We start from the raw sequence: 12,323 nt of genomic DNA, 5'->3' as shown, positions 1-12,323 counted from the left end.
TTTGATCTCACTGGGGCTGGACACTAATTTTGCTGTTCTCTCTCATTGTTCAGAATGCTCTGCTTCTTCCTGTGTTTTACCAGCTTCTGGAGTGGTTTGCAGTATTTTATATTGCTCATTTTGGTCTGGTTTCTTATTTTGTTTTCTCAAACACTGATGGCTATGAGTATTAAAAGTGGTCTATAAATATGGTATGAGGTTTACTTCCGTATCCTATGAATAATTGCGCATGCACACCCTGAGGAGTCTTCCCCCCCCTCCAGCCTAACAGACTTAATCCACATAGACTGAACTGCATTTCTGTACAATTGATCGCATGCAGTTTAGAGATAGCAGAAGGATTCTGGGAGTTGCATTCCAAACAAGAAACAGTTCTGTGTCAGTTCTTTATATGAACTGAATAGGCAGATAATATTACCTTCCTGATGGTATGGCCAATTGCTAAAATCAAGGGGAAATTTGCTCCCAGACGTATCTGTGTAACTTTGTAGCCTAGATCTGTGCATCTAAAAAAAAAAAGAGTACAACCATATCCTAAGTGCAAAAATCTTAGCTCTTCCATGAAAAAGTGCTTAATAAAATAAGCTGAACAGGTAAGCAGCTTTTCACACAAAGCTTTTTCCTTGTTCATAACATCTCTGGCTGCACACACACTTTTATGCTGCTCACATATCCTCCAATATTTCATAGATGAAAAGCAGGAAACATGCAGCAAAGCAATATCAGCATATGGTTGTTGTTGGTGTTTTTTTTGGGAGGGGGGTGCCATAGTACATGTCATGACCCCTGTATACAAATTTAGACACCACTTGAAGTGTGTGTCCACATATACGGTACTCTTGAGGCTCTTAAGGTAACACTTAATACAGAGTGCTGCCCTGAAACTTCTACTGAGAATACACCCTAAATCAGGGAAGAGAATCATACAGGCTTCCAGACACTCTTGCACTGCAGCCCTTAGCATCCTTACCCAATAAAACTAATAGTGAGGAAAGCTGAGATTTACAGTTCAGCAATATCTGGAAAGCTGAAGCTTGATTCCCACCACTGCCTTAGAAGCTGCTGCAATGAAAGAGCACTTTATTGAGTATTGAACTTCAATGGCCCAAGGATAATGGAAGAGCATCTCCACAATCTACTGATGCTATTTGTAACTGTTGACCACTACAATATGTCCATTTCAATGATGAGAAAATGATAGAAATGATTTCATAACAGAAAAACTATTCTGGAATTATAGGCATGTATCTCCTCTAGAGTGAGCTCTTATTACCTTTACTTGGCTTTTCTCAAATTGGGCAACAGTTCTACATGCATAGCAGACACCAGAAAAAAGGGACTAATCTCTGGGATATGAAAGTTTAATGGATCTTTGATTTTTCCATGAATGAGTATTTCAGCCCCTGAAGAGAATTCTCTATCACATCAACTGTATAGAACATCCCCTATCAGCTTGGTAAGAATGTTGCAAGTATAGTCATTATAGACTATACTGGCAAGTGGTGATGGGAGTTGCAGTCCAAGAACATCTGGAAGGCTGCAAGTTGCCCACTCTACCCTAATATCACAAACCTTTTCAATACAAAACTCAGAGGTAGGAAAATATCCAGCACTTAAATGAAATATGTCAGTTTGTTCAACATTTATTTATATTTCATGCTGGCTTTTAAATATCAAGCTGGATTGCACTTTCCTTATCTCACTGTTATCTCAGAGATAACACTTTTGAGTTCAATTTTCAGTAAAACAGTAACATAAAAGTTTAATATAAAAACTCTTTCTGTAGAACCTATAGTTATGCTATTTAAAATGACCCCACATGCCAGTTATACATTTGCATGGGATAACTTTTGTACAGACAGGAACTGGGAGGTGGGCACAAGAACTGATTGATCAAATTTTCCTACTTCCTAATTCCTTGACACTGAGCTACAACAGATAGATAAGAAATGGGCAATTCCCCTCCACATGTTTCCAGCCGACAACTCTGAACTGCCCAAAGATCTGCCCATAGACTGCAGTCATAGAATGAACTTCTAGAACCTTCACTGGTAATTGGTTTGAGGGAAGAATGGCAAGGTGTTAGCAATGTTGCTACTGTGAAATCTAAAATGTAACCCATTTAGTTACTTACAGAGAAGGGAAAAGAGTAGGATTACTTTTAAAAAGTAACTGTAATAGTAACTACATAGTTTGATGGCACTGACATTATAAAATTACTTTTCAAGCTCCCACTTTTAATTTGCATGTGCCACAACTAACAGGGAAGCAGCAACAATCATCCTGGCAAGAATATATAATGCTCAAGGCATGTAATCAAGAAGAAAGCCAGTAGTAGTTATTTTTCATTTTCCCACACCAGAGGTTTAAGACATGGAGAGCCAGTGTAGTGTAGGGATTTGAGTATTGGACGAGAACAAGGTTTGCATCTCTGCTTTGGCTACTAAGCAACTCACATTCTCTCAGCCTTAGAGGATGGCAATGGCACACTCTCTCTGAAGAAATTTTCCAAGAAAACCCCATACTAGGAAATGACTTGAAGGCACACAACAACCAAATTGAAACATGACAGTGAAATGTTTTGATCTCTCTCTCCCAAGCATTTATATATACACACATACATAATTAGAGGAGGATAGGAGACAGTGGCTAACAGCCATATCATACAGGAAGGGAGTATGCCTCATCACATTGAACATCATCTTTTTTTCTCATTTTTTCATCTGCATGGCTTTGAAGACTTTTGATATGGTTCCAGTCTGGCAAGAACCAAATAATTACTTTATTCTGAAAGCATGCCACTCTGTCAATGCAAACAGAATTAAGTGCCATAGTACCAGAGAGCAGAGGTCCCAAAGGACCCAACATCAAGGCAAAGCTCCCCTGATGTTATTCAACAGGAACTTCAGCATTAGGCCTGATTTCAATGGTGCAATTCCATGTGTAAGTGGTACAGATACAACTACCTTGGCCAGCCATCTGTTACCCAAATTGATGTGGTGCTTGTAGGTCAGCCTTGCATGTAAATGGCCAACACACCCGGAACAGTTGTAAAACATCAACTTCACAGAACACATATTGATAGGTGTGTCCCATGTTGAATTGAGACCTTAATCCAGTGATGGAGAACATGTGGTCTTCCAGATTTTGCTGGAATGCAGTTCCCATCATCCCTCATTATTGACAATGCTGATGTGTGCCAATGGGATTCACAATACAAAAATATCCAGAGGATCACACATTCTTCAACGCTGTCTTCATTGGGGCTTTAGGCACCTGATAAGATCCACATCCTGGAAGGGCCACAAATTCTGACTGTAGTCATCAGACTATCAGAATAGAAACAAAGAATGCTACATATCTCTATAAAAATTGCACATAATGCAATCATATGAAATAACTTTAGGTTCTGGATTTTTAATGAAACTAAAATAAAATGTATCAAATCTGCATGACTATCAACCATTTCCTTAATATTTGGAATCTTCCTGGCACTACATGCCTTTGCATTCATTTTTTAAAATATCCCCCAAACATTCTTTACTGTAGATCAGGAGTGGGGAAATGTAGCCAGTTGTGGCCCTAGGGGCCTCTTAATGTCCCCTAAAATATTCATAGTGCCGAGGCCCTTCTTTTTTTTTAAACACACCATAATCTTGGAAGCTAAGCAAGATCAACCTTCATTAATACTTGGATGGGAGCCTGCCAATGAATACCAGGTGTTCTAGGAGATATTTTAGAGGAAGAAACAGGGAATACCTCTGAATATTCCTTGCCTTTGAAAACCCTATGAAATTCATGAGGTCACCATAACTTGATAGGCGGTGAAGGCACATACATACAACAAAAACATTTGAGAGTATGGAGCGCCCCAGTTAAGCATTCCACCCAGCCATGCCTTTCTTCAGGATATGCCATAACTTCTCATGCCCAGAATTAGGCCTACCATTAAGTAGATTGAGTCAGCTACCTTGGGGTTGGGAAGACAAATGATGGGTGTCATAAAAGCTGTTAGTGATTTAATTTGTGGGTTAAGTGATTTGTCTACCTCATGGACAAAATTAATTTGGGTGGCTTTGTCTACTATGTGTCTTGATTGGAGGTGCCGTTTATTATTCCAATTTGTGGAGTGAGGTGTTTTGGATCAGTCCTGCAACCAATGGACATGTTCAGTCCTCATTTAGCTATTTGGGAAGAATTTTATATTCTTAGTTTACTCTACAAAGATTTTTTTGTAACTTCTTAAAACCCTGAAGTGCTCCTGATCATGTGCACAACAGTCTGTTTCTCAGTCACTTTTGGCTTCTATGACCCCATAACACATAATCTGAGTTTTAAAAAATGTTCTCATAAAAATCACATTTAAACACCTTATGTGAATCTTCAAGAAGCCTTTAAAAAAACAATTACACTCCTGTAAAATGAATGTCAGTTCTGCTATATATTTCAATAGTAAATGGAGTATGGTTTTAAAATATCCCTTTGATTTGATTTAGTCATGCCTTAACTATTTAAAAAAATCTAAATAAAGCAGATCATTTCATTAGAGTTGATATCTTTGTGGAGGAGAAATATACTGTATGTAATTAGGATCTTCACACAAGAAAATATTTTATAGTGAACATATTTGTGGGGGAGAAGTATATACTCTTAGTAGGATCTTCATGCAAGAAAATGTTTTACAGTGAAAGAATCAAAATTTTAGAAGTATAGGAAAGAGAAAAGTGTATCTGTTCAATGATATACACTATAATCACTTTTCCTCAGCCACACAGCTTTTAAAAAACAAACTAATTTTGTTAACTACTGAGCATTGGCTTATTAAAAACTTCTGATCAGGTAACTAATGAAATATGTATCAAAGAACAGAAGGCTACCAAGTGCCGGATCTCTACTTTCTGATAGACTTTAAATGAGCAGAAATAATGAAGTAAAAAACTCTGGATTTATTTGCTACAAAATCATTTTAATGGTGCTGCTTGGATCTTAATAATGGGAAAAATAAAATGGCATTATAATTTTCTGTGGCCATTTGCTTTCTTCATTTTGGTACTGGCAAATGAAATTAAAATATAAAAATAAGTCACTAAGAAAGTGAGTGTGATATGACATACAAGTTGAGCATTTGCAGAACCTCACAAATGAACTAATCATAAGAATTCAGGACTGTAATATGAGCATCTATTCTACTCCAATTAGTTCTCAATGACTGCAAATCTCATAGAACTAATGTCTCAAGCACAAAGTTTAGCTTTTGGAAGCCACAGAGGTCATGTTTTGGAGTGCAAGTTCAATGATCTTGAGTCAAGCATAAAATTTGGATTTTGAGATTCAATTTGGCTGGATTACATTTACAGTGCAAGATTTTAAGATAAAAATTTCAAAATGACCATCCTCCTCCCAGTTTCTTCTGGTCTGCATATATCAGCTGTGCCATTTCTGGAGGTATTGACATTACTAAGATGTGATATGATAGCCCTTTATAAGTATCCAAAGGGGTGTCATATTGAGGATGGAGCAAGTTTATTTTCTGCTGCTCCAGAGAATAGGGCCTGGAACAATGGATGCAAGCTACAGGAAAAAAGATTCCACCTAAACATGAGGAGGAAGATCTTGACAGTAAGAGCTGTTCAACAGTGGAACCCACTCCCTTAGAGTATGGTGGACTCTCCTTCTTTAGAGGTCTTTAAACATAGACTGGATGGCCACCAGGGATGCTTTGATTGTGGGTTTCTACATGGCAGGGAGTTGAACAGGATGGACTTTGTGGTCTCTTCCAACTCTTTGGTTCTATGATTCTACTATAAATAGCAGGATCCAAAAACTCAAAGCCAGCATGGTGAGCACTGGACTTTGACTCTGGAGACCAGGATTTGATTCCCCACTAGGCTATGGAAACCCACTGTGTGACCATTCTCAGCACCAGAAAACCCCATAATAGGTTTGTTTTAGGGTCACCATAAGTTGAAAATGACTTGAAGGTACAAAACAACAACAAAATCCAAACATTAATATCTTGACATTAGTGAACTTTGTGTTGGACTAAATCAAGTGGCTATAATATCTATACTAACACCAAACTTTAATAACTGATTATTGCTATTTCGTATTGTAGCCAATATAGCTCTGTCCATGCACAAGATGGAAATATCAGCAGGGTTGATCAAACACACGGCTGGGATGGAGGGAGAACAATGCCAAAAACATCTGAGGACTGAGTCTGCTTAGTGAACACAGAACATGGAATGCTTGTTGAAATTCAGAATTAAGAAAACAAGAAGGGAGAGAAATGGAGAGAAATAGGCATGGTTGGCAGGCTGAAATCCAAAATAATAATGCACCCCACTGCAGTCTTTGGTTGTGGGTCCCGTTTTCCTGGGAAATATTTCAACTTTTCTACACTAGTGGTCCTTACAGTCCAACCAAATAAACTCCAGTTGATACCCAAGTTCAGGGCCTCAAGAAGCTGGGTTACTCAAACAAAGCTTGGAAGTAATATGTTGCAAGTAACAACATTCTCTGTAAGCATGTTACTTTGGGGGATAAAGCACCCATAAGCATATTTCTTTGTCAAGTAAAAAAACTAGTAGCACTAAGGTCTTCCATAAATGAGTAATATTCACTCATTATTTTATCTCCATACCTTGGCAGGGCAAATTGCTTTGGACAGCATTTTGAGGTGGAATTTTTTTTTTCGGTTTTGGACCATTTGCTTACTTTTTTGTTTTTGTTTTGCAAGACATAGAACAAATATGTAACAAATGAGAAAAAAAGCAATAACAGCAACAACTCCATTTAAAAATAACTTTTCACATTCTGTTGTCAGAGAAGCAGCATTTAATTCTTTTTGACTAGAAATGTCAGAAATTGCACCTGCGATATTCTGTAGAACACATGTGTGTTGTATTAAAGAGCTATGACCCCCTTTTCAAAATATGGTCTCCCGCTATCCATTACATCAAAGTGCAATTTAGGATAACTGACTTTGATATAAAAGTGATTTTACTAAACAAATTTTACTTCCTTATCAAAACAATTTTTTTCCAGAACATTAATGTAAACTTTTAGCATGGTGCGCAAGTCATGTCATTGGTAATCCTACAATACAAGTACTAAAATTATCATTATGGCCTATAACCACAGTATAGAATTCCATATGCCTAAATGATCTGGAATTAAAGCAACTCTCATGTCTTATACTGTATATACTCATGTATAAGTCTAGAAATTTAGGTTAAAAAATTGACCTGAAAAACCTGGGTTGACTTATCCACGGGTCATTATTAAGTACTATATTTTAACTCATATATATATGGTGAAAAGCAAGAGTATAATCTGCCCTGGAAGCAATGACCCCCTTCTAGTCTCTCATCCATCCAGCCTTTAGTATGAGCATATTAATATGTTGGAATTTTGTAAATTCTTTGGGATTTTTTTCCTTTGCTTCATCCACGTTAGATCCTTTGTTACAGGTCCCTAGGTTTTACCCTTGACTTATCCACAGGACATACCAAAATCCATAATTTTGGCCCAAAACCTGCCCTTGACTTATCTATGAAGTTGACTTATAGTCGAGTATATACAGTAGTTAGTGAAATAAAGATATAATTACATTGTACACACATCCATTCCAGACTAGAAATCATTATAGACTGGATTTTTTTGGTTATTTCAGATGCGCAGAAGACAACGTTTTCTTTTAAGTTGATCTTTTATCCTAAATTGAGGTGGGGCCTGTGGCCCTTCAGATGTTGTTAGACTCCAACTCCCATCAGCCCCCCAGCCAAGGAGTTCAGTGGCAGAGAGTCATGAGGCCTACTGTCCTACAACTGGAGGGCTATAGATGTTCCACCTTTGCCGTAAAGCAGCCCTGCACAACATAAGGCCCAAGGACCAGATGCAGCCTGCCAAAGGATGTGGAATAACCTCAAGGCTCCTCTGCTCAGCCTTCTCCTGAAGAGAGGGCTAGGCAGCAGAGGAGGAGGATGGGCAAATATTTGCCCTACAAGGCTCCCCCTGCTGCTTGGCTTTCTCTTGAGGAAAGGCCCAGGCAGAAGAGGAGGAGGGTGGAATTAAAATGAATAATTATTAATTAATAATAATCAGTATTTTAATTAATTAATTAATTAATTAATATTGATTTAAAACCTATATGCTGCCCAAAGAAGTTAACCTGTTTTATTTGGCCCCTTCCTACTGCTAGGTTGGGCAGGGCTGCTCAAAAGTATTCCAGCCAGAGGAGGAAGAACAAACCCACAACTTTGATCAGCAGCAAGGCAAGGCAAGTTCTCCTTTTCCCTCTGACCCCACCCACTGCCCGTCTGCTCCCAAACGCTTCAGGTAAAAATGAAAATGAAAAGCCCTGAAACCAGATGAGCCACGTTAATTCTGCTCCACAGGTCGCTTCAGTTTGTTCCCTGGCTGCTCCTGCCTGGGCTTTCTCTTGCTGCAGAGCCAGAAGATGGGGAGCACCTGGCCAAGAAGACCAGCCCTGGCAGCTCAACAAAAGGGCTCCTGCTCAGGCAGACAGACCAGGCAGAGGCACTTCACCTTCAGCCTCCTGCTTTCAGAGGAGGAGATTTTTCCCCTAACATATATACTCTGTGTGTGTATATGTATGTCTATACACACACACACACACACACACACACAGAGAGAGAGAGAGAGAGAGAGAGAGAATGGTGACTACAGTACTTGGCACACACACACAGAGTGGAAACAATGCAGTTTTGACACCACTTTAACTGCCATGGCTTCATCCGACGGAATCCAGGGATTTGTAGTTTTGGGAGGCACACCCACACTTTGGCAGGGAAGGCTAAGGACCTTGTCAAAACTGCAAATCCCAGGATTCCAAAAATTTTTTTTAAAAATGGAGCTATATCATTCAAAGTCGTGTCAGCCTTTAAAGTCGTGCTCCAACAAACGCCCATTCCCAGAATGCCATAGCATGGAGCCAGGGCAGTTAAAAGCGGTGCCAACCCGGGTTATCCCAGACGTGTGGACGCAGCCTGCCAGTCACCCTTTTCCTCCCTCCCTCCCTCCCTCCCCTCCTTTTCCACCTTTCCTGCGGTTTCCTCCTTTCCCTCCTTCCCCTTTCCACCTTTCCTCCCCTCCTCCTCTTCCTTCCCTCTCAGCTCCACCTCACTTCACCCGCCAAGAGCAATGCCAACAGGAGGAAAATCCGTGCCATTGTCTGCCTTGGCACCGCATGCCTCTTCTGTTCCCCCCTCCTAGTTAACCCCTTCCCTCCCTCTTTCTCTCTGGGCTGTGAGAACCCCTCTATTAGAACTGTTCTTATTTTTAAGAACAAGAAGGACCCGAGACTTCCCGGGGTTGAAGAAGGAAAGGCTTTCCCAGCCCCATCTGGCGCCCCTTTCTCTCAGGTCCTTCTCCTCCTCAGAGGCACCTCCAAAATTGCCTCAGGAACAAGTTGACTTCCCAAGAAGGCAAAACCTCCAGGCTAGAAAATGGTGGTGGTTGCAAAGAGAATGATACCTAAGGCTTGGTCTTCTTCTTCTTCTTCCCCAGTCTTCAAGGAACAAGTGCCAACCGCAGTCTCTCAAGCCCTCTTTTCCCTTCCAAGGGATGGAGGGAAGGATGGAGAGATGGATGGAGGGCTTCTTGGCTCCCTCACACTCACACACTCCCTCTCTCTCTCTCTCTCTCTCTCTCTCTCTCACACACACACACACACACACACACACACACACACAACCGCCTCACTGCTGGTGGAGGAGAAGCCCCCCAAAGCAGCAGCAGCAGCAGCCGCCCAAGCAGCCCCCCCAAAGCCAGCCAAGCCCCACAGTCCTGCCCCGGGGGACCCTCAGCATCTTCTCTCTTCACTTCCTCGGCTGCTGCCCAAACCTGGCAACCTCCAGGAGGGGAGGGAAAATGGCATATTACAATATATTTTTTGCTTTGAGAAGCAGAGCTTGGTTGAGACCATTGTGAGGAGGAGGAGGGGGAGAAAGAGGCGGCTCTTAAAGCTCCAGCAGCCCTTTGCAAGAGAGCTATGTGTATATGTGTGTGTGTGTGCATGTATGCGCATATATATATATATATATATATATATATTGCAGCTGTCACTCTGGAAAGTTTGCACACACACACATATATATATATATGCAGATGGAGAGAGACAGAGACACAGACAGACAGACGTAGTGGTTTCAAATATTTTGAAAAACCCAGTGGATATGGAGGGCTGACTAATATATATATATATATATATATATATATATTGCAGCTATCACTCTGTAAAGCTCTTGCATATACTGTAATATTTTGAAGTATTGTCAGGCCATGGATGCTTGAATCCATGGATAATATGGAGGACTGACTATACAGTATATACATATATGTTACAGCTATCACTATGTAAAATTTACGCATATATACACACACACATATGTATGTGTCATATATATGCACAACCTTTACATAGTGATAGCTATAATACACACACACACACACACACACACACATATATGGAGTGGTTTCAAATATTTTGAAATGTTGCCAAGCCATGGATGCTTGAATCCATGGATAAAAAAATCCATGGATATGGAGGGTGTGTGTATATAATATTACACACACACACACACAGAGTCAGCCCTCCATCGCCATGGATTTTTTTAATCTACAGATTCAAGCATCCACAGCTTGAAAATAGTTCAAAAGAGATACACATTCCCAAAAGCAAACCTTCATTCTGCCATTTTCTATAGGGGACACATTTTACTATACCTTTGTATTTAATGGAACTTGAATATCCATGGGTTTTGGAGGTGGATGGAGGGAACCAAACCATAGCTGATAACAAGAGCACACTGTATATACATAAACACACACACACACACACACACACACATGTTTCTGGGCTGGGAAAGATTAAGAAGGGTGGGTGCGAGAAGGGATTTTGCTTTTCTTGGAATTAAACTTTGCAGTGTGACAGCTGGAAATAGCCTCTTCTTGGCCTGGTCTATCTAGGGAGGAAAAACTCAAACAGCCTGTACACAATAAAAAATAAAAGAGAAAGATACAAATAGTGAGTGGCCTATACAGGGTCTTTCTCTTTCAGAGGAGGGACCCTTCATCCATCCCTCTCAGTCTGTGGAAGGTAGTTTACCAGGGCACAGCATACTTGAGATTTGCACAGCTTTTCATGCTGCTGCCATATGCTTGCTGCTCAGAAGAAGCAGTGGTTTCACCTTAACAGGGCTTTACCCAGAAATAAGCCCCACTGAGTTCAATGGGACTTGCGAGTGGCGACTCTCAGGCCTCAGTAGAAGGAAATCAGAGATAAGGGCGGCTAAAGAAGACTGTTTTACCCAAGATCCTAAATGTATATTTCCATGGTAATGGTCATCAGGTGTATGCCTTGATGAAGGAATACTCCCTGTTTTGATTTACAAGTCTCTTGGTAAAAGCCCTTCTTTCACCATCTTCTTCTCAACACACCTATTACAAGCCACATCTGGTTGTTTACTAGAGTGTCTTTTTTGAGTGTTAGGTTGGGATCCTGGGTTTGAATCTCCTCTCGGCCCTGGACACCCACTTTGTGCAAGTCACACTCTCTCAGCCTCAGAGGAAAGCAAAGGCAAAACCACCTCTGAATTACAAGAAGTGGCCCTGCCTTGATGGAGGACACTCCCTGAGAACAGAAAGAGAACAGAAATCATACAAGAATTTGTTTCATGTATCATAGTCTATATCATGCCATTTTTATATAAGCATCACTATGTGCATAATATAGCATCGCTATCTTATAATGGGGTTTCCTTGGAGAGGCTTATCACAGGGTTTCCTTGGCAAGAGTTGTTCAGAGGAGGTATGCCCTGAGGCTGAGAGGATGTGATTTGCCCAAGGTCATCCAGTGGGTTTCATGGCCGAGCTGAGATTCGAACCCTGCTCTACAGCAGTGGTTCTGAACCTTTGGTCCTCTAGATTTTTTGAGACGTCAACTCCCAGAATTACTGATCAATTAGCATACTGAGTGGGACTTCTGGGAATTGAAGTCCAAACCATCTGGAGGCCCAAAGGTTGAGAACCACTGCTCTACAGAGTCACAGTCCAACACTTTAAACCACTATGCCAGGCTGGCTCCCTCCAGTGAGTTGATCCCATGCCCAAAGGAGTCTCTTCTAAGGCTCCCTTGTTGTAGATTTTGTGTGCCTGCAAGTCATTTCTGACTTAAGAGGAGGTTTTGCTTTTGCTTTCTTATGAGGCTGAGAGAGTGTGACTTGCCTAAGGTCACCCAGTGGGTTTCCACGGCTGAGATGAGATTTGAACCCAGGGTATCAACCCAACACTCAAAGTTA

At 40.7% G+C, this 12,323-nt stretch overlaps 1 protein-coding gene across 7 annotated transcripts in view; it reads right to left on the bottom strand.

Annotated features, from left to right (window-relative positions):
- Nucleotides 1-9,658, bottom strand: part of PPFIA2 (PTPRF interacting protein alpha 2) — a 308,070-nt gene extending 298,412 nt beyond the window's left edge. For 6 of the 7 annotated variants that reach the window (XM_042469734.1, XM_042469738.1, XM_042469737.1 and 3 more), the window contains exon 1: nt 9,499-9,658. The gene's annotated coding sequence lies outside the window, so the exon portion shown is untranslated. Of the gene's footprint in view, nt 1-418; nt 473-9,498 lie in introns of those variants that run through there. The other variant, XM_042469735.1, reaches the window with a different exon arrangement.
- Between the last annotated feature and the right edge of the window lie 2,665 nt (nt 9,659-12,323).

This window comes from Sceloporus undulatus, chromosome 5, assembly GCF_019175285.1.
Source record: "Sceloporus undulatus isolate JIND9_A2432 ecotype Alabama chromosome 5, SceUnd_v1.1, whole genome shotgun sequence".
Lineage (NCBI taxonomy): Eukaryota > Metazoa > Chordata > Lepidosauria > Squamata > Phrynosomatidae > Sceloporus > Sceloporus undulatus.
The sequence above is the reverse complement of the archived record's forward strand: the minus strand, read 5'-3'. Positions and strand labels throughout refer to the sequence as shown.